At 46.1% G+C, this 23,647-nt stretch overlaps 1 pseudogene; it reads right to left on the reverse strand.

Moving 5' to 3' along the window:
* Nucleotides 1–5,979: 5,979 nt before the first annotated feature.
* On the reverse strand, nucleotides 5,980–6,121 carry LOC123183803 (uncharacterized; annotated as a pseudogene).
* Between the last annotated feature and the right edge of the window lie 17,526 nt (nucleotides 6,122–23,647).

Below are 23,647 nucleotides of genomic sequence, written 5' to 3' on the forward strand. Positions count from 1 at the left end.
TCTATGTCACGTTGGTCAGCATAATTTTTATAAACAATAAATGAACCAATAGTTATAAAGATAATATATACCACATCCGAATCATAGACAGGACGAGGGCCGACGGGGGCGGATACCAAAACCATCGCACTATATAATAACAAGCAATACAATAGTAAGAAAATTAGACAAGTATCTATCTAAAGTAAGAATTTTTTTCTTTCAGAAAGAAGATAAGAACAAGAGGCTCACCACGGTGGTGCCGGCGACGAGATCGGCGCGGGCGATCGACGAAGGTGAAGACGGGAATGGGACGTGACGTGACGTGCCTGAATCCTGGCCCATTGATGGGTTTCTAGTCGTATTCAGGCCGTGGTGGCCCAGTAGGTGGCAGTTTTTTATTTTTTCCCAGTTTTTCTGTTTTCTTTTTTGCTTTATTTATTTTATTTTGTTTCTACTTACAACAAAATACTTATTTATTTTATTTTATTTTGTTTCTAATTACTTATTTATTTTACTTTATGATAATTCTTTTTGCTATTAAAGTTTCTATCAAAAAAAGTTTTTTATGAAAATTCTTTTTGCTTTTAATGATTTTGAACAGAAAATACTTCGATAATTTTAGTTGCATCAATTTTATATGATTTTAGTTTCAATAATACTAGAGGTTTCTTATAATGTTTTGAACAGAAAATACTTTGTTAATTTTAGTTTCATAAATTGTATTAAAGTTTATTTTATTTTGTTTCTACTTATATATTTTAATAAAGTTTATATTATTATTTTTCTAATTACTTATTTATTTTATTTGTTATTTTTCATGCATTTACTGATTATTTTGAGCTATAAGACCCTAAAATTGAAAAGCATTTCAAATGAACTCTGAAAAGGTTGAAAGTTGGCATGGTATCATCATTTCATCCACATAGAATGTGCAAGAAAGTTGAGAGGGTTACGGCAAAAACTAGATGCACTTCGTGTACAAAACGGACAATGGTATCATACTCGTTTGTTACAAAGTTGGCATGGTATCATCATAATAGTTGCGGGAGAAAGTCTTCACTTTTTCTTCGCTTGTGTCATTTGCTTATTGCGCCGTAACCATGGATAATCTTCATCGTTTATCAGGATGCTTGGGTCAGCCTTGACTTTGAAGGGAGGAATTTCATGAAACTTTTCATAATCTTCAGACATGTCTGTCTTGCCCTCCACTCCCACGATATCCCTTTTTCCTGAAAGAACGATGTGGCGCTTTGGCTCATCGTATGATGTATTCGCTTCCTTATCTTTTCTTTTTCTTGGTTTGGTAGACATGTCCTTCACATAGATAACTTGTGCCACATCATTGGCTAGGACAAACGGTTCGTCAGTGTACCCAAGATTTTTCAGGTCCACTGTTGTCATTCCATACTGTGGGTCTACCTGTACCCCGCCTCCTGACAGATTGACCCGTTTGCACTTAAACAAAGGGACCTTAAAATCATGTCCGTAGTCAAGTTCCGATATGTCCACTATGTAACCATAATATGTGTCCTTTCCCCTCTCGGTTGCTGCATCAAAGCGGACACCGCTGTTTTGGTTGGTGCTCTTTTGATCTTGGGCGATCGTGTAAAATGTATTCCCATTTATCTCGTATCCTTTGTTAGTCAATACAGTCAAAGATGGTCCCCTGGACAACGAGTACAGCTCATCACAAACAGTGTTGTCACCTCTGAGACGTGTTTCCAACCAACTGCTGAAAGTCCTGATGTGTTCACATGTAATCCAGTCGTCGCACTGCTCCGGGAGTTTGGAGCGCAGACTATTCTTGTGTTCATCGACATACGGCGTCACCAAGGTAGAGTTCTGTACAACTGTGTAGTGTGCTTGAGAACAAGAATGCCCATCCCTGCATATTATTGAGTCCGCTCCTAGCGTGCCTTTTCCAGTCAGACTCCCCTCATACCGCGATTTAGGAAGACCTATCTTCTTAAGGCCAGGAATGAAGTCAACAGAAAACCCAATGACATCCTCTGTTTGATGGCCCATGGAGATGCTTCCTTCTGGCCTAGCGCGGTTACGGACATATTTCTTTAGGACTCCCATGAACCTCTCAAAGGGGAACATATTGTGTAGAAATACGGGCACCAGAATGACAATCTCGTCGACTAGATGAACTAGGACGTGCGTCATGATATTGAAGAAGGATGGTGGGAACACAAGCTCGAAACTGACAAGACATTGCGCCACATCACTCCTTAGCCTTGGTATGATTTCTGGATCGATCACCTTCTGAGAGATTGCATTGAGGAATGCACATAGCTTCACAATGGCTAATCGGACGTTTTCCATTAGAAGCCCCCTCAATGCAACCGGAAGCAGTTGCGTCATAATCACGTGGCAGTCATGAGACTTTAGGTTCTGGAACTTTTTCTCTGGCATATTTATTATTCCCTTTATATTCGACGAGAAGCCAGTCGGGACCTTCATACTGAGCAGGCATTCAAAGAAGATTTCTTTCTCTTCTTTCGTAAGAGCGTAGCTGGCAGGACCTTCATACTGCTTCGGAGGCATGCCGTCTTTTTCGTGCAAACGTTGCAGGTCCTCCCGTGCCTCAGGTGTATCTTTTGTCTTCCCATACACGCCCAAGAAGCCTAGCAGGTTCATGCAAAGTTTCTTCGTCACGTGCATCGCGTCGATTGAAGAGCGGACCTCTAGGTCTTTCCAGTAGGGTAGGTCCCAAAATACAGATTTCTTCTTCCACATGGGTGTGTGTCCCTCAGCGTCATTCGGAACAGCTAGTCCGCCGGGACCATTTCCAAAGATTACATGTAAATCATTGACCATAGCAAGTACGTGATCACCGGTACGCATGGTGGGCTTCTTCCGGTGATCTGCCTCGCCTTTGAAATGCTTGCCTTTCTTTCGACATTGATCGTTGGTCGAAAGAAATCGACGATGGCCCAGGTACACATTCTTCCTGCATTTGTCTAGGTATATACTTTCAGTGTCATCTAAACAGTGCGTGCATGCGTGGTATCCCTTGTTTGTCTGTCCTGAAAGGTTACTGAGAGCGGGCCAATCGTTGATGGTTACAAACAGCAACGCCTGTAGGTTAAATCCTCCTGTTTGTGCTCATTCCACGTACGTACACTGTTTCCATTCCACAGCTGTAAAAGTTCTTCAACTAATGGCCTTAGGTACACATCAATGTCGTTGCCGGGTTGCTTAGGGCCTTGGATGAGAACTGGCATCATAATGAAGTTCCGCTTCATGCACATCCAAGTAGGAAGGTTATACATACATAGAGTCACGGGCCAAGTGCTGTGATTGCTGCTCTGCTCCCCGAAAGGATTAATGCCATCCGCGCTTAAACCAAATCATACGTTCCTTGGGTCAGCTGCAAACTCAGCCCAGTATTTTCTCTTGATTTTTCATCACTGCGACCCGTCAACGGGTGCTCTCAACTTCCCGTCTTTCTTACGGTCCTCACTGTGCCATCGCATCAACTTGGCATGCTCTTCGTTTCTGAACAGACGTTTCAACCGTGGTATTATAGGAGCATACCACATCACCTTCGCAGGAACCCTCTTCCTGGGGGGCCTCGCCGTCAACATCACCAGGGTCATCTCGTCTGATCTTATACCGCAATGCACCGCATACCGGGCATGCGTTCAGATCCTTGTACGCACCGCGGTAGAGGATGCAGTCATTAGGGCATGCATGTATCTTCTGCACCCCCAATCCTAGGGGGCATACGACCTTCTTTGCTGCGTATGTACTGTCGGGCAATTCGTTATCCTTTGGAAGCTTCTTCTTCAATATTTTCAATAGCTTCTCAAATCCTTTGTCAGGCACAACATTCTCTGCCTTCCACTGCAGCAATTCCAGTACGGCACCGAGCTTTGTGTTGCCATCTTCGCAATTGGGGTACAACCCTTTTTTGTGATCCTCTAACATGCGATCGAACATCAGCTTCTCCTTTTGACTTTCGCATTGCGTCCTTGCATCGACAATGACCCGGCGGAGATCATCATCATCGGGCACTGGTTCCTCTTGATCTTCAGCAGCTTCCCCCATTGCAGCATCATTGGGCACATCGTCTGGTTCCTCTTGATCTTCAGCAGCTTCCCCCATTGCAGCATCACTGTATTTAGGGGGCACATAGTTGTCATCGTCCTCTTCTTCTTCGCCGTCTTCCATCATAACACCTATTTCTCCGTGCCTCGTCCAAACATTATAGTGTGGCATGAAACCCTTGTAAAGCAGGTGGGTGTGAAGGATTTTCCGGTCAGAGTAAGACTTCGTATTCCCACATTTAGGGCATGGACAACACATAAAACCATTCTGCTTGTTTGCCTCAGCCACTTCGAGAAAATCATGCACGCCCTTAATGTACTCGGAGGTGTGTCTACCACCGTACATCCATTGCCAGTTCATCTGCGTGCATTATATATAATTAAGTGTGTCAAAAACCATTACAGAACATCATGAATAGATAATTAAGTGACCAAATTAATAGAAGTTCATCATCACATTAAAACCAAAGTACATACATAGTACTCATCTAACAACATATAGCTCTCCAGAGCATCTAATTAATTAAACCATACATTGAAACTATGTAAAACATTTCAATGCGAAAACAAATGCGATCATAATCGCAACCAAGGTAACAATTGATCCAACGGCATAATGATACCAAGCCTCGATATGAATGGCATATTTTCTAATCTTTCTAGTCTTCAAGCGCATTGCATCCATCTTGATCTTGTGATCATCGACGACATCCGCAACATGCAACTCCAGTATCATCTTCTCCTCCTCAATTTTTTTTATTTTTTCCTTCAAGAAATTGTTTTCTTCTTCAACTAAATTTAACCTCTCGACAATAGGGTCGGTTGGAATTTCCGGTTCACATACCTCCTAGACAAATAAAATCTATGTCACGTTGGTCGGCATAATTTTCATAAACAATAAATGAACCAATAGTTATAAAGATAATATATACCACATCCGAATCATAGACAGGAGGAGGGCCGACGGGGCGGATACCAAAACCATCGCACTATATAATAACAAGCAATAAAATAGTAAGAAAATTAGACAAGTATCTATCTAAAGTAAGAATTTTTTTCTTTCAGGAAGAAGCTAAGAACAAGAGGCTCACCACGGTGGTGCCGGCGACGAGATCGGCACGGGCGATCGACGGCGATGATGACGGGAATGGGACGTGACGGGCCGCTAAACCTAGACAAATCTCGAGGAAAATGGAGCTTTGAGGTCGGGCTTCGAGAGGAGAAAGCTTAACTAGTGTGGCTCGGGCATTTCATCGAACACCTCATGTGCATAGGAGGTGAGCTAGAGCACCACAAAGCCCTCCCCTCACCGGCCAGAGAAAAACAGAGCACTGGAGTGCTCTGCTCGCGGGCGAGGGGTATATATAGGCACCTCATTGGTCCCGGTTCGTGGCATGAACCGGGACTAAAGGGCAGCCTGTGGTCCCGGTTCAAGCCACCAACCGGGACCAATGGTGGTGGGCCAGGAGCGAGGCCCATTGGTCCCGATTCGTCCCACCAACCGGGACCAAAGGGGCCAGACGAACCGGGACCAATGCCCCCACGAGGCCCGGCAGGCCCCTGGCCTCACGAACTGGGACCAGTGCCCCATTGGTCCCGGTTCTGGACTGAACCGGGACTAATGGGCTGACCCGGCCTGAACCAAAGCCCTCTTTTCTACTAGTGGTCATTCTTGGTGAAAGAGATGTCGAAGCGGCGATAGCATTCGAGGGCGGTGTGGTTCTGCCTCTTGCAGATTTGGCAAGTGACTTCAGGAAGATCATCAACTCCTCCCAGTCCTCGGCCAACGCCGACTCCCGTGGCCGTGGTGGTTTCGGCCGAGGTGGCCGCGGCAATGGTGGTCGCGGCAACGGAGGAGGTGGACGCGGCAACAGAGGCTGTGGCAATGGAGGCGGTGGCCGTGGCAATGAGTGGTTGCCACCTTCGAACATAGCAAGGCGTTTTTCAAAGCCAATCAACTGAGAGTAGAGTTCTGCTACCTTGATTGGTTCGGTCCTCGCAGCACAGATGGAAGAGACAAAGGAGATGTAGTCGTAGTCTAGTCCTGCGAGGATGTAGGAGACCATGTCATCATCGTCGAGCGGCTTCCCTACTGAAGCCATCTCGTCGCCCAGCGCCTTCATGCGTCCGATGTAGTCGGCGATGGTCGCGGTGCCCTTTTTGGTGTTGGAGAGGGCGATCCGCGTGTTGACGATGTTGGCCTGCGTCTGGGAGAGGAACATCTCCCTGATGGCGGTCCATGCTGCCACGACCTTGGTGTAGTGGGCGACCTGGATCATCTCAGGGGCTGAGATCGAGTTGAAGATGAAGCTCAACACCTGAGAGTCTTGCGCCAGTGTGATGAGATGCGCCGGGTTGGGCACATGGGTTGGCTTGCCATCCTTGTCAGCAAGCTTGGGCTCCGGGAACGGATGATCGGGGTTGAGGTGGTCGATCAGCTGCGCTCCTCGGACGGTGGAGCTGGAGCTAGCCATATCTAGTGTTGGATGTTGAAGAGAAAGTAGGCTCTGAATACCATGAAAGAATTGATTGAAGCGTATGCCTCTGGCAGGGATGCGCTGCGTGTTATATAGAGATCGATAGGTTACAGGGTTTGGGGTTCGGTAGAGCTGGATTGATCCTCAAGAAAGGCTATACAAGATGAGGATAAATCCTAACTACATAACCACCATATTACAAGTTAACTCACGCAACACCATATCCTACCAGAAGTATATACGGCTTATAGTTATACCGTATATACATGTACAATACTTTCTAACAAGACCCACATGTTGGCGTCTTCGGCCAAACCGGGTTAGTTCAGCCACGACAGGTGGGGCGTGCGTCACGTTGCACTCGTGTGTTGCCCCGCATGCGCAAGGGGAAGCCCTCTACATCGTCCATGTGAAACTGGCCTCCCGCAACTGGCTTCACGGGGCTCTTCACGCTATCCGATCTGCCTGGGCGGCGTGCACCCGAACGGCTTGCCTCGGAGGCTATGATGGGTGGACTGTGGGTGCAGCCCGATGCCACCGTCATGGGGTCTTTTGGTCGTGCGTGCGTGAATCATCCCACACGCGGACGAGCGAGCCAGGTCTGCTTGTCATGTGCATGTGCCCATGCCCAGTTGTGTGTGTGCTATCTGGGTCGGGCTGTTCGCTTCGCATCGCGTGTGCCGCTTTGCAAGTTCAAGAGATGCCTGCTTGGGCTCTCTGCCCACCCAAATGTTCGGGCACCGAGTATGGTCGGATGGTCGGTTGGATGTGACATTCAACTTTGATTGCCCGTCGTGTCGAGTCGGTATTCTTTGTGGGCATTTCGATCTTTTTCTTAATACGGTTGTGTTTTCTTGTAAGTTCACTGGCTTATGCCACAAGCCAGGTGCCGCCCACATTGGGCTTCCTCTCGCTTCACCTGCAAGGAAATGCTTCATCGACAGGGCAAGCGATCACTTATGGGCTGGAGCTTCTGAAGAAAGTTTTGATTTGGCGAATCAGCAATGGCCAGGGTGTATGTGTCTGGTGTAACCCATGGCTGCCCCGGCCACCATCATATAAGCCCATATCGCTGGAAGGGAGGTGCAGGCTGCGCCGTGTCCCGAAACTCCTCACTGGCCGAGGTACATGGAACCTGCAGCTACTACACCAACACTTCAGCAATCCCGACGACAACGAGATCCTCAAGCTTCGATCATCACCTCGCCTGGGCGACGATGTGTTAGCATGGGCATGGCATTTTTTTGTGTGAAGAGTGTGTATAAGATGGCCGAGAAATACCGCACCTCTGTGTGTGCCATGAGCGGGGCACCGGATGGCAATCGTGCCAACTGGACGGCATTGTGGAGGTGCTCAGCTCCTCCAAAGGTACAGATCTTCGGTTGGCGTCTTGCAACAAATGCTTTGGCTACTATGGAAAATAAACTGAGACGACATATTGAAACATCTGACATTTGTGCTTTATGTGGGGTCGAACGGAAGGATACCTTCCATGCTATGTCCAGGTGTCCGATGGCTACGGCTCTCTGGGCAGCAATGCGAGAATCATGGCCCATTCCAGATCTCCGAAGCATCAAGAACACGGGCGACGAATGCCTGTTGCACCTACTAGATAGGTGTACTGAGACAAAGCAGTCGTTGGTCATTCTCATGACGTTCTGGCGTGTATGGCATTGTCGGAATGAAGTCACACACCAAAACCAGTGCCTCCGATTGAAAGTTCCAGGCGTTTTGTTGATAGCTACATCAACTCTCTCCTATGTATTAAGCAACACCCTCTCGGTGACACTGTGAAGGGGAAAATGGTGGTCAATGTTGGGAACAAGGGCCCCCAGCTGAAGCATGTTACCCAGCCTGTAGGTACTACAGCCACTGATCGTTGGCAGAAACCACCAGTGGGATGGCCGAAGCTGAACATAGACGGGTCGTATATTCAGGGAGAGAACACTAGTGGTGTTGGAATGGTACTGTGTGATGACACCGGCAGGATTATCTTTGCTTCTTGCCGCTTTTTGTGGTCGTGTACATCACCTTTGGAGGCGGAACAGACGGGCAAGCCCCTGAAAGTGGAGTCTGAGATTGCTTGCTGGCCATCGAATTTATTCAGGAAACAAGCACCAACCACTCGCCGGTGGCAACGCTAGTCAAGGAGACAAAGAACCTCTTGCATGAAGGTCGTGAGTTTTGCTTAGTACATGTAAAGCGCAGTCTGAATGCCGCTGCTCACATGATGGCTCAGCTAGGTCGCACGCCGGGGCGTACGGCTACCTGGCTATGCTCAGGACCAGTTGATTTGTGTAGTCTCAGTCAAAACGAGCGTAACTGTATTGCTTAATTAATATATACACTCGTTGACACGCAAAAAAAGTCGATAGTTGAGATTAAATTATGGGAAACGTTTATAAATGGCGCCCGGCCGAACCGTTCCGCCGGAAGCCTTGGCACGCACCGCTGCTCACAGGCCCATGTGGCCACTCGTCCTGCCCACACGCGCCACGTGGCTGGGGATCCATGCAACTGCATCTCCCCTACGACCTTACCCTCTTCTGCCGCACCATGACCCATTCTTCTCCCCCTGCTTCTGCACCATCGACGACGAGGTCTTGAACATGGCGCATCCCACTACAACTCCAATGCTGCTGCTTTTCGAAAGCAGGACTGCGGGGGGACACGGTGACGTCCTGGAAAGCTGGATGTTTCCATCGGTGGCAGAAACGGAGACCTCCAGTGCTAAAAATGGCTATGGTGGAGAAGGTACGACGACGGCTATGGCGGAGCTACCACCGGCGACTTTTTGCTGGAACCCAGACTATAGGTGCTACAACCGGCTATGGCAGAGCTACCACCGGCGAATTATTTTGCTACAACCATTTACGTATTAGCTGCAACCCATGTCGTCGTGAGGGGCGGCGACGGCGATTTTGCTGCAACCGTAGTCTTTTTTGGTATTACCGACGAAGTGTTTTGCTACATCCATCAAGCAGAAGCTGCGACCTCACAACGGCGATTTGCCGCAACCGTAATTGGTTGTTGCTACTACCGGCGAAATTTTTGCTACATCCATCAAGGCGGAGCTGCGACCTTGCGACGGCGATTTTTGCTGCAACCGTAGTCGGGTTTTGCTCCAACGTAGAACTTTGGATGACCGATGATGGATGTGCCATTCCATCACAACTCAAAGTGATCAGCGCATGATCACAAGTCAAAGTGGTCAGCGCAAGCATGCGCCAGAGAGTGACGCATATCTTGGTAGCATGGTAGAGGCTTGAGGCTAAAGCCTCCATGCATGGTCGTTGAATCATTTTTCCCAATGCCGCTCATACCTAAGGCAGGTCTTGTCAAACCAGCAATTGCAACAAGGTTTATTCTCACTTCAAGATATGAAGCTCGGGTGAACAGATGGAGATATAGTCTGCATATTTGTTTATGTGGGTAATGTCATCACTTATATCTCTAGGGTATAAAACGATGAAGGTATATATGATGGTAGGACCAGTAGGTGGGGGTTTACTCATTGCACCAAAATTTTCAAGGGTGAAATAGCCACTGTATTTACTTTTTAAAGTACAGTGGTTGGCATGTTCCATGCTCATGCCCACGAGGGTGAACCACACGCACCCGCCATTCCCACTGTATCATAGCTACAGAAGAGTTTGTCCACACCTACAGATTAAATAAAATGGAGTTAAACATACCCAAGCCACTGCGTCATTGCTGTAGGAAACTGACGCCTAGGGTAGGTTCGCGCCAACCGACGTGAGGAGGTGCTCCGGCTCATGTCGCTCGGTTGTCTCCTCCTGCCTTGCCGCCTTGTGTGCGTGCTTGCGCTTTGTGCATGAGCCCGCTACTGCGTTGCGTGTGGGCGTGGCTTGCATGATACTGCTGCGTGTGTCTGCTAGCTGGGTGCTAGATTTATTCATTTAATACTTCCATATTTTATTTGAAGTGTTTAATCTCCGGTTGACCGCTTGGTAATCATTTGCTAAAAAGGCTGATGTTATATTTAGTACTACTCCCACTATTTAGATTAGACTGTACAACAACAGTGAATGTAGGATCGGAACCGGGTGCTCGCCGGCAATGACGGCAACATAAACGCAATCCGCCCTTGCTATGGCGACCAAGCCAGGATGCACTGGGAGATGCAGTTGGGGTACGTCGATCCTTCACGTTGCCAACCTCGCCAACAACGTCTGCGTCTGGTTCATCTGCAACCAGGCTCTAGCTGATGCTGAGTTCATCGACGTCTGGGCCGATCTAATGACCAGCTCTCTACGTACGCACGTGAAGAAATAGATGCGAGAAAATAATACTATACATGGTAGAGTAGGATTGTTTTAAGAACGGAGGATGCTTGGGGACTCCAGTAATCACGTGGCCACCCCACATGCACCTTTCTCAGTCACATGCACGTAGTCACACCGAGATTCATGCCCAATCAAAGTATACATTGGGTGAGCTGGGAAAATATGACAAGGCCAAAGAAAGATGGCGAGTTGGGATTCAGAGGTCTGCATTCTTTCAACCTCGCCATGCTAGAAAGGCGGGCCTGGAGAATTCTAACGAATCACACGTCCCTCTGTCAACATTATGTATCAACGACGGCGTGTTTTTTCCTCCATTTGTATTACAATCCTTATTCCCACTTTGTTTTCTTTTTTGTCGCATTTTTAAGTTTTTGTCGGAGGGTAAATCTGTCCAATGGGAATGGAACACGTGAATTAGTTGGGCATATGGCTGGGTACATTTGTTGGGTGGGCTTAGCGGTTTTGCATGGCATGGAAAATATTCTTTTTGCATGGTTGCTGCATGTGATTTGACCACGTGACCCGGTTGATTGCTTTGATTGAACTCTTGGCAGTTTGCATGGGATGGTGGTGGTCAGGATTTGCATGCATGTGAGTTGTGTATGTTGTCTTCTATTTTTTTCTTCAGTCGTGATTTTCGTGGCCGGTTGCGTGGATAGGCGAAGCAGATATTTTAGAGTATATTGTCATGAAAACAGGTGAAGACCGTGAAGCCCAGAAGACTCAAGTGGAGCCCAGTCGGCCCAGACGGTTGGCCCAGCCCAACTCACGCTACACTGGGCCGACCTGGACTAAGTGAGCAGATGTATATGTAGCTCGCAAGAGAGAGTGTTAGGTATTGAGGAAGATCAGAACCCTGGACCCGGCCGCCTGTGGCGAATCCCCTCTCCCACCTCTAGGCTCTCCTCTCGAATCCTCCTTCTTGCTGCCGAGATTTCTGTATCCACTTGTATCTGAGCTCGGATTTATCTAAGAGAGTGTTAGGCCCGTGACATATATACATGTGTTGGCTGTTAGAGGCACATTTAGTCAAATTTATGATCCAAATCCCATATCCAAATATATGGCAGTTCAATTGCGATATTGAACTGAGACTTGATCAACTGGACGAATTTTACATGCATCGTCTATGTATTCCCACGGCTTCATATGCAGATATTGTAGTGTTCTACTAAAAAGTACACACACAAAGGAGAGGTGGCCAACCTGGATGCAATGGCCGGAAACAAGGCATGATCTTACAAAAATTGTTCATATGTGGTAGATATCTACTTCTCCTTTTTTGATCATATATACATAATAAGGTGTCGCAAGTAATAGCGTACCTATCCTCAAGGATTTACTTCGTAAGAGTACAACTTGGTGAATCTAATTATATGTTGTAACATCGAGTGTTTTTTACTCTTTTGAATAAAAAAAATGGTACTTCCTCTGTGAAGTACGAAATCTTGGCCATAAGAGGGACAATAATGCAGGAATAGTACGTAATCTTGACCAGATAGGCGATATATGTATGTATAAAGAACTAGGCGTATTTCTTTTAGCTATTTGTAATGGAAGAAGTATGAAATCCTGGCTACATAGTTGAGATCTGCATTGAAGTATTTCTTTTTGCTAACTATAAATAGTTTTTCCAGCTTACTATTAGCAACTTTTCTTTTAGCTATGGAAAGCACTGTTTTGGACATCTTTACTTTTGACTGTATTGGAGTGTTTCTTTCAACTTGGTGGATGGTCCCTTACTATGTAGCGACCAAACTAAAAATTTACATAAAACATACATATTTGCTTATCTAAATTTCCGTGACCAAAACAATTTGCTTTTGAGAGCCTCAAGTTGTACGACAAATTTCATCTGAAGGTATCAACAGCGCGCATATGTGATGACTTCTCTGATGTGGTGCCCCACCGTATGTACCCACAACGTCCATTTACTGAAGCTCTTTATCATTTCATTATTGGTACAAATCCCGCGGGGGGTTACATTAGGATGATTTGATTTCAAACTCTGATGTTACTTACGATCCATCTTGCCACAATAGAGCTATCTCATGTCATCAGTTGCTGCCAGTGAGATCATGTTTGGACTGTTGTGGTATCTTGCCACTGTAGGGATTTCTGTCGTATCTGCCTCTTTTCAGTAAACCATGTTCAGTGAGAATAAGAGAATCCTCTCGGAATGTAGTACTATCTCTTTTCCATTTTACCTGTACGTTATATGTAAGGTAGTTATGAATGAAAGCTTTTTCCCCTTATTTTCCTTCTGATATAAATGGTATGCATGAAAAATATTCCAATGCATACAACACGTCCGTCTCAACGGGTGCGGCGTGCCGCCGCGCGGGGTTCGCTAGTATTGAGTGAGATGGCAACATCTTACTGGAAATAGGAGTAGAGAGACCCGTACAATGAAAATTAGGACGGAAGCATATACATCTGCATCCTACGTTCATAACAGCCAGTACATAGGTTTAGGATTAATGACGTACCAAAAACTCCAATATGTCTTCAGATACATCTGTCTACCTTATATTGCACATAATGGTGCTTTGATCTCCCGGTCCAGTGAACATGGCAATTTGTCGAGAGAGGAGGAGAAACCTTTGACTTGTAGACTAGGTGGCGCGAGCTTAGGATGCTCTCAATACATTGGCTCTTTTCATGTTATCCTAGGTGGTGCAAGAAAATTAGAGACAACCACCCCAAGTTTCTTATGTGTTGTGTTGTATCTAAGTGAATTGCATTTAATTAGTTTAGTGGCATCCTTGACATTGTGGCCTAGTTGTGGAGAGAAGGAAGGAAGAGGAACATAGCGAGAGAAAGACACACCCGATAAGGCATTAGTTACACCATGTACCAAAAAGGGTTTCCCCCGCTTTGTATACAAAGCAACCAACCGAGACATCCAATGATAGGTGCTGGGGTGAAAGCAGCACAGCCACGCCTAAAAGAAATGAAAGAGAAAATACAAGAGAAACAAATGCCGACAACGGCGGATTGACAAAAAACGAAGAAGCCTCGTGGCCACTGCACCCACCGAAGATCGCCCACCAAGCTCCGAGCCTCCGAAGCACCGGTACCCATCAACACCTCCAAGAAGGGACACGACGATGACGATGCTGCCGCCAAGGGTTTCCCCCGGTACGCTGTGAGGAGAGAGGAAGGGTAGCCCCGACGCCCTCCAGGAAGGTCCAGCGGCATCCACATGCGCCACCGCGTCGGTGTCGGCCAAGCCAACAGGGATTTCTCCCGATCCCAACCTCCACCTCAGGCACTCCAGAGCTCGCCACCAAACAGACCCCCATCCTGCGCCAACCCGGACACGAAGCTTCCCACGCCGTCTCACCACGGCACCATGAAGCATGGCCTGCACAATGAAGAAGAGGAGCCGGGACTCGGGCAGCAGCACCATCGGCACGCGGGAGGGCCTCGCCTCCACCGTCGAAGATGGTAGCTGACCGGACACAATAGCAGGAACATACCAGGCCCGTGGCCGCACAAGCCCGCCCGGGATCTCCGAGGCCCGTAAAGTTCCCGCCTTCGCGCTGCAGCCGGCACGCCGTCGGCGCCGCCGCCGCTGTCCAAGCCGCTCCCCTGCCTCCCCGCACAGAGAGCCGCCAAGTGGAAGCACCACCACCACGCGCACCGCCGGCCACAACCACAAGGTCGCCGGACCGCCACCGGCCGAGCCGCACCACCGCCGCACGCCCTTGACGGAGAGGACCCAACGCAGCCGCCAGCAGCCCGAAGTCGGACCACAGCCGCCGCCCACGGCCCGTGCCGCCTGCCGAACGGACCCGGCCGCCGCGGCGAGGCACGCACCACCACGCCGCGGCGCCCCGCACCTGCACTCAATGAAGGCGCCCGCACCGCCCCATCGAGCGGAGGAAAAACAAGCCCCGCCGCCATAGGTGCCCGGCGAAGAATCTCACGTATAAGTAAGCCAATCTCTTTCACACTTCAATAGGTGAGAATACAAACCTGCTGTGGACCCCTATGCATGTCATGCTGCTTTTGTCGGGAATCTACATGTGGGTAGTAGTACGGCGATTAAACATTCACAAGTCTCTCTCCCAAGGAAAGACTAGTATTAAATTTGATAGCCAAAATTTTGGAGATTGCTATATTTTAAACAATAAACTTAATTGCTGATATTTTTATATATTTGAATTGCTTGAGGCAAGACCTTTAAAATAAAATCAAAATTGGATACATTTCGACTAATTTTATTTCACAGATTCCAAAAAACATATTTCCCTCAAATAAAAAAACTGTTTCACCTATCTTGAACAAGAGAACTGATTTCACTCATTTTGAAAATATATATTTCACGCATTTCAATAAACGATTTCACTTATATTATTTACAAAAGATAGGTTTCACACATTTTTCAAAACACATTACACTCACTCAATTGAAATAATATATTTCACTCATTTTTGAAAAAACCGATTTCACATTTGCGTTACATTCAAAATCCAATTTCACTCAGTTCCAAAAAATGATTTCCCTAGAACTTTAATAAGTTCAATGAAATAACTTTCACATGTCGGCAAATGTAAGTTTCAGATTTTGTAAACAACAATTTGACATCTTTTCACACACCGCAATAACATATTTTCACACTCAGTTCCACTCATTTTAGAAAACGGATTTCACTCATTTGAAAAAACATATTTCACTCAAATTTTAACCATATTTCACTCTTTCCAAACAACCAGATTTACTTATTTCAAAAACATATTTCACTAATTTCAATGAAAAGTTACGTTATAATAACACAAAAAATATCCAATTTCACTATGTTCCAAAAAATGATTTCCCTTAAATTCAAATAAGTTTGAAATATGTTTCATAAGTTAAAAAAAATACCATTTCATATATTTGAAATATTGAATTTCACGCATTGAAACAATCAAATTCACATGTTTGAAAGAACACGTTTCACATATTTTCACTCATTTCGAATAATAGATTTCGCCTGGTATATGCGTGAAATTAGACGTAAAATTTAAATGTGTTTGAAATCTGTCCAATATTGATCTTGTTCTAAAGATCTTAGTGTCACGAGTTCAAATATATAAAATATTTCAAAAACGAAATCGCTGTTTAAAAGATATAAACGATTGGAAATGTCAAAGAAAAAATAAAAGCCAACAAATTTACAAGATGGGAGATTCGACAGATCACTAGTAGAAAAGAGGGCTTTGGTTCAGGCCGGGTCAGCCCATTAGCCCCGGTTCAGTCCAGAACCGGGACCCATGGGGGCACTGGTCCCGGTTCATGAGGCCAGGGGCCTGCCGGGCCTCGTGGGGGCATTGGTCCCGATTCGTCTGGCCCCTTTGGTCCCGGTTGGTGGGACGAACCGGGACCAATGGGCCTCGCTCCTGGCCCACCACCATTGGTCCCGGTTGGTGGCTTGAACGGGACCACATGCTGCCCTTTAGTCCCGGTTCATGCCACGAACCGGGACCAATGAGATGCCTATATATACCCCTCGCCCGCGAGCAGAGCACTCTAGTGCTCTGTTTTTCTCTGGCCGGTGATGGGAGGGCTTTGTGGTGCTCTAGCTCACCTCCTATGCACATGAGGTGTTCGATGAAATGCCCGAGCCACAGTAGTTAAGCTTTCTCCTCTCGAAGCTCGACCTCAAAGCTCCATTTTCCTTGAGATTTGTCTAGGTTTAGCGGCCCATCACGTCCCATTCCCGTCTTCACCGCCGTCGATTGCCCGCGCCGATCTCATCGCCGGCACCACCGTGGTGAGCCTCTTGTTCTTATCTTCTTTCTGAAAGAAAAAAATTCTTACTTTAGATAGATACTTGTCTAATTTTCTTACTATTCTATTGCTTGTTATTATATAGTGCGATGGTTTTGGTATCCGCCCCCGTCAGCCCTCGTCCTGTCTATGATTCGGATGTGGTTCATATTATCTTTATAACTATTGGTTCATTTATTGTTTATGAAAATTATGCCGACCAACATGACATAGATTTTATTTATCCAGGAGGTATGTGAACCGGAAATTCCAACCGACCCTATTGTCGAGAGGTTAAATTTAGTTGAAGAAGAAAACAATTTTTTGAAGGAAAAAAATAAAAAAATTTGAGGAGGAGAAGATGATATTGGAGTTGCATGTTGCGGATGTCGTCGATGATCACAAGATCAAGATGGATGCAATGCGCTTGAACATTAGAAAGATCAGAAAATATGCCATTCATACCGAGGCTTGGTATCATTATGCCGTTGGATCAATTGTTACCTTGGTTGCGATTATGATCGCATTTGTTTTCGCATTGAAATGTTTTACATAGTTTCAATGTATGGTTTAATTAATTAGATGCTCTGGAGAGCTATATGTTGTTAGATGAGAACTATGTATGTACTTTGGTTTTAATGTGATGATGAATTTCTATTAATTTGGTCACTTAATTATCTATTCATGATGTTCTGTAATGGTTTTTGACACACTTAATTATTTATAATGCACGCAGATGAACCGGCAATGGATGTACGATGACAGACACACCTCCGAGTACATTAAGGGCGTGCATGATTTTCTCGAAGTGGCTGAGGCAAACAAGCAGAATGGTTTTATGTGTTGTCCATGCCCTAAATGTGGGAATACGAAGTCTTACTCTGACCGGAAAATCCTTCACACCCACGTGCTTTACAAGGGTTTCATGCCACACTATAATGTTTGGACGAGGAATGGAGAAATAGGGGTTATGATGGAAGACGGCGAAGAAGAAGAGGACGATGACAACTATGTGCCCCCTGAATACGGTGATGCTGCAACGGGGGAAGCTGCTGAAGATCAAGAGGAACTAGACGATGTGCCCAATGATGCTGCAACGGGAGAAGCTGCTGAAGATCAAGAGGAACCAGTGCCTGATGATGATGATCTCCACCGGGTCATTGTCGATGCAAGGACGCAATGCGAAAGTCAAAAGGAGAAGCTGAAGTTCGATCGCATGTTAGAGGATCACAAAAAAGGGTTGTACCCCAATTGCGAAGATGGCAACACAAAGCTCGGTACCGTACTGGAATTGCTACAGTGGAAGGCAGAGAATGCTGTGCCTGACAAAGGATTTGAGAAGCTATTGAAAATATTGAAGAAGAAGCTTCCAAAGGATAACAAATTGCCCGACAGTACATACGCAGCAAAGAAGGTCGTATGCCCTCTAGGATTGGAGGTGCAGAAGATACATGCATGCCCTAATGACTGCATCCTCTACCGCTGTGCGTACAAGGATCTGAACGCATGCCCGGTATGCGGTGCATTGCGGTATAAGATCAGACGAGATGACCCTGGTGATGTTGACAGCGAGCCCCCCAGGAAGAGGGTTCCTGCGAAGGTGATGTGGTATGCTCCTATAATACCACGGTTGAAACGTCTGTTCAGAAATGAAGAGCATGCCAAGTTGATGCGATGGCACAGTGAGGACCGTAAGAAAGACGGGAAGTTGAGAGCACCCGCTGACGGGTCGCAGTGGAGAAAAATCGAGAGAAAGTACTGGGCTGAGTTTGCAGCTGACCCAAGGAACATATGGTTTGGTTTAAGCGCGGATGGCATTAATCCTTTCAGGGAGCAGAGCAGCAATCACAGCACCTGGCCCGTGACTCTATGTATGTATAACCTTCCTCCTTGGATGTGCATGAAGCGGAAGTTCATTATGATGCCAGTTCTCATCCAAGGCCCTAAGCAACCCGACAACGACATTGATGTGTACCTAAGGCCATTAGTTGAAGAACTTTTACAGCTGTGGAATGAAAATGGTGTACGTACGTGGGATGAGCACAGACAGGAGGAATTTAACCTGCACGCGTTGCTGTTTGTAACCATCAACGATTGGCCCGCTCTCAGTAACCTTTCAGGACAGACAAACAAGGGATACCACGCATGCACGCACTGTTTAGATGACACTGAAAGTATATACCTGGACAAATGCAGGAAGAATGTGTACCTGGGCCATCGTCGATTTCTTCCGACCAACCATCAATGTCAAAAGAAAGGCAAGCATTTCAAAGGCGAGGCAGATCACCGGAAGAAGCCTGCCATGCGTACCGGTGATCACGTACTTGCTATGGTCAACGATTTACACGTAATCTTTGGAAAGGGTCCCGGCGGACTAGCTGTTGCGAATGACGCTGAGGGACACGCACCCATGTGGAAGAAGAAATCTGTATTTTGGGACCTACCCTACTGGAAAGACCTAGAGGTCCGCTCTTCAATCGACGTGATGCACGTGACGAAGAACCTTTGCGTGAACCTGCTAGGCTTCTTGGGCGTGTATGGGAAGACAAAAGATACACCTGAGGCACGGGAGGACCTGCAATGTTTGCACGAAAAAGACGGCATGCCTCCGAAGCAGTATGAAGGTCCTTCCAGCTACGCTCTTACGAAAGAAGAGAAAGAAATCTTCTTTGAATGCCTGCTCAGTATGAAGGTCCCGACTGGCTTCTCGTCGAATATAAAGGGAATAATAAATATGCCAGAGAAAAAGTTCCAGAACCTAAAGTCTCATGACTGCCACGTGATTATGACGCAACTGCTTCCGGTTGCATTGAGGGGGCTTCTAACGGAAAACGTCTGATTAGCCATTGTGAAGCTATGTGCATTCCTCAATGCAATCTCTCAGAAGGTGATCGATCCAGAAATCATACCAAGGCTAAGGAGTGATGTGGCGCAATGTCTTGTCAGATTCGAGCTGGTGTTCCCACCATCCTTCTTCAATATCATGACGCACGTCCTAGTTCATCTAGTCGACGAGATTGTCATTCTGGAGCCCGTATTTCTACACAATATGTTCCCCTTTGAGAGGTTCATGGGAGTCCTAAAGAAATATGTCCGTAACCGCGCTAGGCCAGAAGGAAGCATCTCCATGGGCCATCAAACAGAGGCTGACCCAAGCATCCTGATAAATGATGAAGATTATCCATGGTTACGGCGCAATAAGCAAATGACACAAGCGAAGAAAAAGTGAAGACTTTCTCCCGCAACTATTATGATACCATTGTCCGTTTTGTACACGAAGTGTATCCAGTTTTTGCCGTAACCCTCTCAACTTTCTTGCACATGCTATATGGATGAAATGATGATACCATGCCGACTTTCAACCTTTTCATAGTTCATTTGAAATGCTTTTCAATTTCAGGGTCTTATAGCTCAAAATAATCAATAAATGCATGAAAAATAAGAAATGAAGTCAGAAAGGGTTGAAAATTGATGATGTGGCTTTGAATGGTGCATTTTGAACACACAAAAAGTCAGGAGTTCAAATAAGTTTTAAAAAATGAAATCCCTTTGTAACAGACGAGTTTCCGTATGAAATTCTGATACTTCGAAAGAGATTGTCCGTTTTGTACACGAAGTGCATCCAGTTTTTGCCGTAACCCTCTAAACTTTCTTGCACATGCTATGTGGATGAAATGATGATACCATGCAACTTTCAACCTTTTCATAGTTCATTTGAAATGCTTTTCAATTTTAGGGTCTTATAGCTCAAAATAATCAGTAAATGCATGAAAAATGGTGCATGTAAAATAAAAAATAAAATAAATAAGTAATTAGAAACAAAATAATATAAACTTTAATAAAATATATAAGTACAAACAAAATAAAATAAACTTTGATAACATAAATAAAATTTATGAAACTTAAATTATCAAAGTATTTTATGTTCAAAACATTATAAGCAACCTCTAGTATTATTGAAACTAAAATTATATAAAATTGATGCAACTAAAATTTTTGACGTATTTTCTGTTCAAAATCATTGAAAGCAAAAAGAATTTTCATAAAAAACTTTTTTGTTAGAAACTTTAATAGCAAAAAGAATTATCATAAAATAAAATAAATAAGTAATTAGAAACAAAATAAAATAAAATAAATAAGTTTTTTGTTGTAAGTAGAAACAAAACAAAATAAATAAAGCAAAAAAGAAAACAAAAAACAATGCAAAAAATAAAAAATATGCCACCTACTGGGCCACCACGGCCTGAATACGACTAGAAACCCATCGATGGGCCAGGATTCAGGCCCGCAGAAGGCCCAGTAGGCCCATCAGGCATAGCAGTGACAATTAGGCCCGTAAGCCTGCAATGGAGAGGAGCTCGAGAGGGTTGGCGCAGCAGCGCTTATAAACCACTCTCGTGCTCTCTCAACTAGCGAGGTGGGACTAAACTTTGGCCGCGACGCGGGCAGCACATGTCCTTTGGTCCCGGTTGGTGGCACCAACCGGGACTAAAGGGGGACATTGGTCCCGGTTGGTGCCACGAACCGGTACCAATGTCCCCTCTTTAGTCCCGGTTGGTGCCACCAACCGGGACCAATGGCCGCCACTTCCCGCCCTTTGGGCTGCTGAAAAGAGGCCTTTGGTCCCGGTTGGTGCCACCAACCGGTACCAATGCTCTTTGTATATAAGCTAGACTTGTGAAATTTCATAACCTCACCGTCAGTTCGTGCCCGACGCCCCAGCGTTGCTCCTCGTTGCCGTCGCCATCATCGCCCCTGCCTCCGACGCCGTCGCCGCGCCGCCCTGCCTCCGACGCCGTCGCCGCGCCACCCTGCCTCCGACGCCGTCGCCGAGCCGCCCCTGCCTCCGACTCCGTCGCCGCGCCGCCCCTGCCTCCGACTCCGTCGCCGCGCCGCCCCTGTCCCCGACCACGCCGTTGCCGCGCCGGCCCCTGCCCCGCGGCCTGCCCCCGCGCGCCGGTGCCCTCGCCTCCCCCGCCGTCGCCATCGCCAGATGCCCCAGCTGTGAGCCGCCGCTCCGGTCCGGCTATGTTTTTATTTTATATTAGATTAATTTTTTGTTCATATATATAAAATGTATATTTGTATGCATGTGGCTATATGTAAGTTCAGAGCATGTTTTTTATTAGTTTAATTTCTTATTAGATTTATTACATTAATTTTTTTGTTCACAACATGTTTTTGTTCATATATGTATTTTTTTGTTCATATGTGTATTAATGTTTTTGTTGTATATATGTAATTTTTTTCAATGTATATATGTATGTGGTAGCTATATATGCATGATGAGGGGGGTGGGGGTCGATATACCCCCTCCTCGATAATTTCAACATGAGGGGAGGTCGATACCCCCTCCCCGATAACATTTTTTAGAAAAGTTTTATATATCTAGCTAGGAAGAAAGGAAGAAGGAATGAACTAAGAAGAGGATTAAGAAGAAAAATAAGAGGAGAAGAAGAAGGAATAGAGGAGAAGAAGAAAAAATAGAGTATTTTTTCTTCTTCTCCTCTATTCCTTCTTCTTCTCCTTTTTTTTCTTCTTCTCCTATTTTTTTATCTTCTACTTCCTCTTCTTAATTTTTATCGGGAACTCCGTTCCAAAATAACTTCGACATGATGGGCGGTCGATATATATACCCCCTCTCGACCATGATAACTTATACCACGGGAGCACCCCCCGGCCCTCTCGCTGGACCAAAACTCTCGAGGACACCCAAACCATAGAAAAAACGATGTCGGTCTCCTACCCCCTCCCGCCGCGCCCTACCCTTGAAGCGTTGCCGAGGCCACCCCAAACCCGGAATAAGCTAGGTCTACGTTTGCACTAATATATCCACCTGCTGTCATGTTTGTGTAATAATTGCCATGTTGTAATATTTGCAGAAACAATGGAGAACGGACGAGACGAGCAAGCAGAAGAAGTGTTGGGGGACATAATCTTAGCCGGAGGTGATGTCTTGTCGTATCTTAACGACAATGATGGTCTGGAAGAACAGGGTGAAGAAGAAGGCTACGGTGATCGAAGAGTGGAGGAGGAAAGACATGATTATGATGGCTCCGATGACCCAATGCTGGTGCAAGAAGGAGCCCGTGGTGACGGCTCTGGTGACCGAAAAGAGTCCGGCCAGGTAAATATATTAGTTAAGCCTGTGCTGACTAGCTAATTGATGCATTCATTGTTTTGGTATGTACACATATTAGTTAACTCTCGTCTTTCTTCTTTTTTATAGCCCTCCGGATCGAGCACAACTTCGGTAAAGAGACGAGGCCCGAAGAGAAAGTTGCTTGCATGAAAGGTTTGAGATCACAGCAATCGCGAGCGACGGCCAATCGATTGAACCCATCCGGACAAAGGAAGCATTTGCTGCTTAGTGCGGGGTTCTTATTAGGGACAAGATCCCGATCAGCATCCATCAATGGTATAAGCCTAAGAAGGAAGACCCTGAGGTGTCTTATGTCAATGATATGCAAAAAGATGATCTTTGGACTGAGCTGAAGGCAAATTTCACCCTACCGCCAGAGGAGGATCCGGAGAAGCCAGTTAAAGAGCAATTAATCAAGTCTCATGCTCTTAAGAAGATGGCAGACCTATTCAGGAGGTGGAAGAATGAGCTGAAAACGTTTGTCGACAAAGAAGAGACACCAGAATTCATCGGCCGGTATGAGAAGATCAGAGATCACTGGCCCGCATTTGTGGCCCACAAGACATCGGAAAAGAGTAAGAAGATGTCAGCGACAAACAAGAAGAATGCTGTGAAGAAGAAGCTTCACCGTCGCACGGGGTCAGGTGGCTACCTCAAAGCCCGACCTAAGTGGGCCAAGGCTGAGAATGATATGCTTGATAAAGGGATCGAACCACAGATAATGAACTGGCCAGACCGTTGCCGGACTTGGTTCTTCGGGGCTGGCGGAAAATTGGACCCTGTATCAGGGAGGTGCGTTTGGACGGACGAGCTTTTGAGAATACCAGTCAAGAGGCTTCAGCACTATATCGATGCAGCGCAGGAAGGGACGTTCGTTCCAGACAGAGAGAACGACGAGCTCACAATGGCCCTCGGGAATCCTGAGCA

This window comes from Triticum aestivum, chromosome 1D (assembly GCF_018294505.1).
Source record: "Triticum aestivum cultivar Chinese Spring chromosome 1D, IWGSC CS RefSeq v2.1, whole genome shotgun sequence".
Classification (NCBI taxonomy): Eukaryota; Viridiplantae; Streptophyta; class Magnoliopsida; order Poales; family Poaceae; genus Triticum; species Triticum aestivum.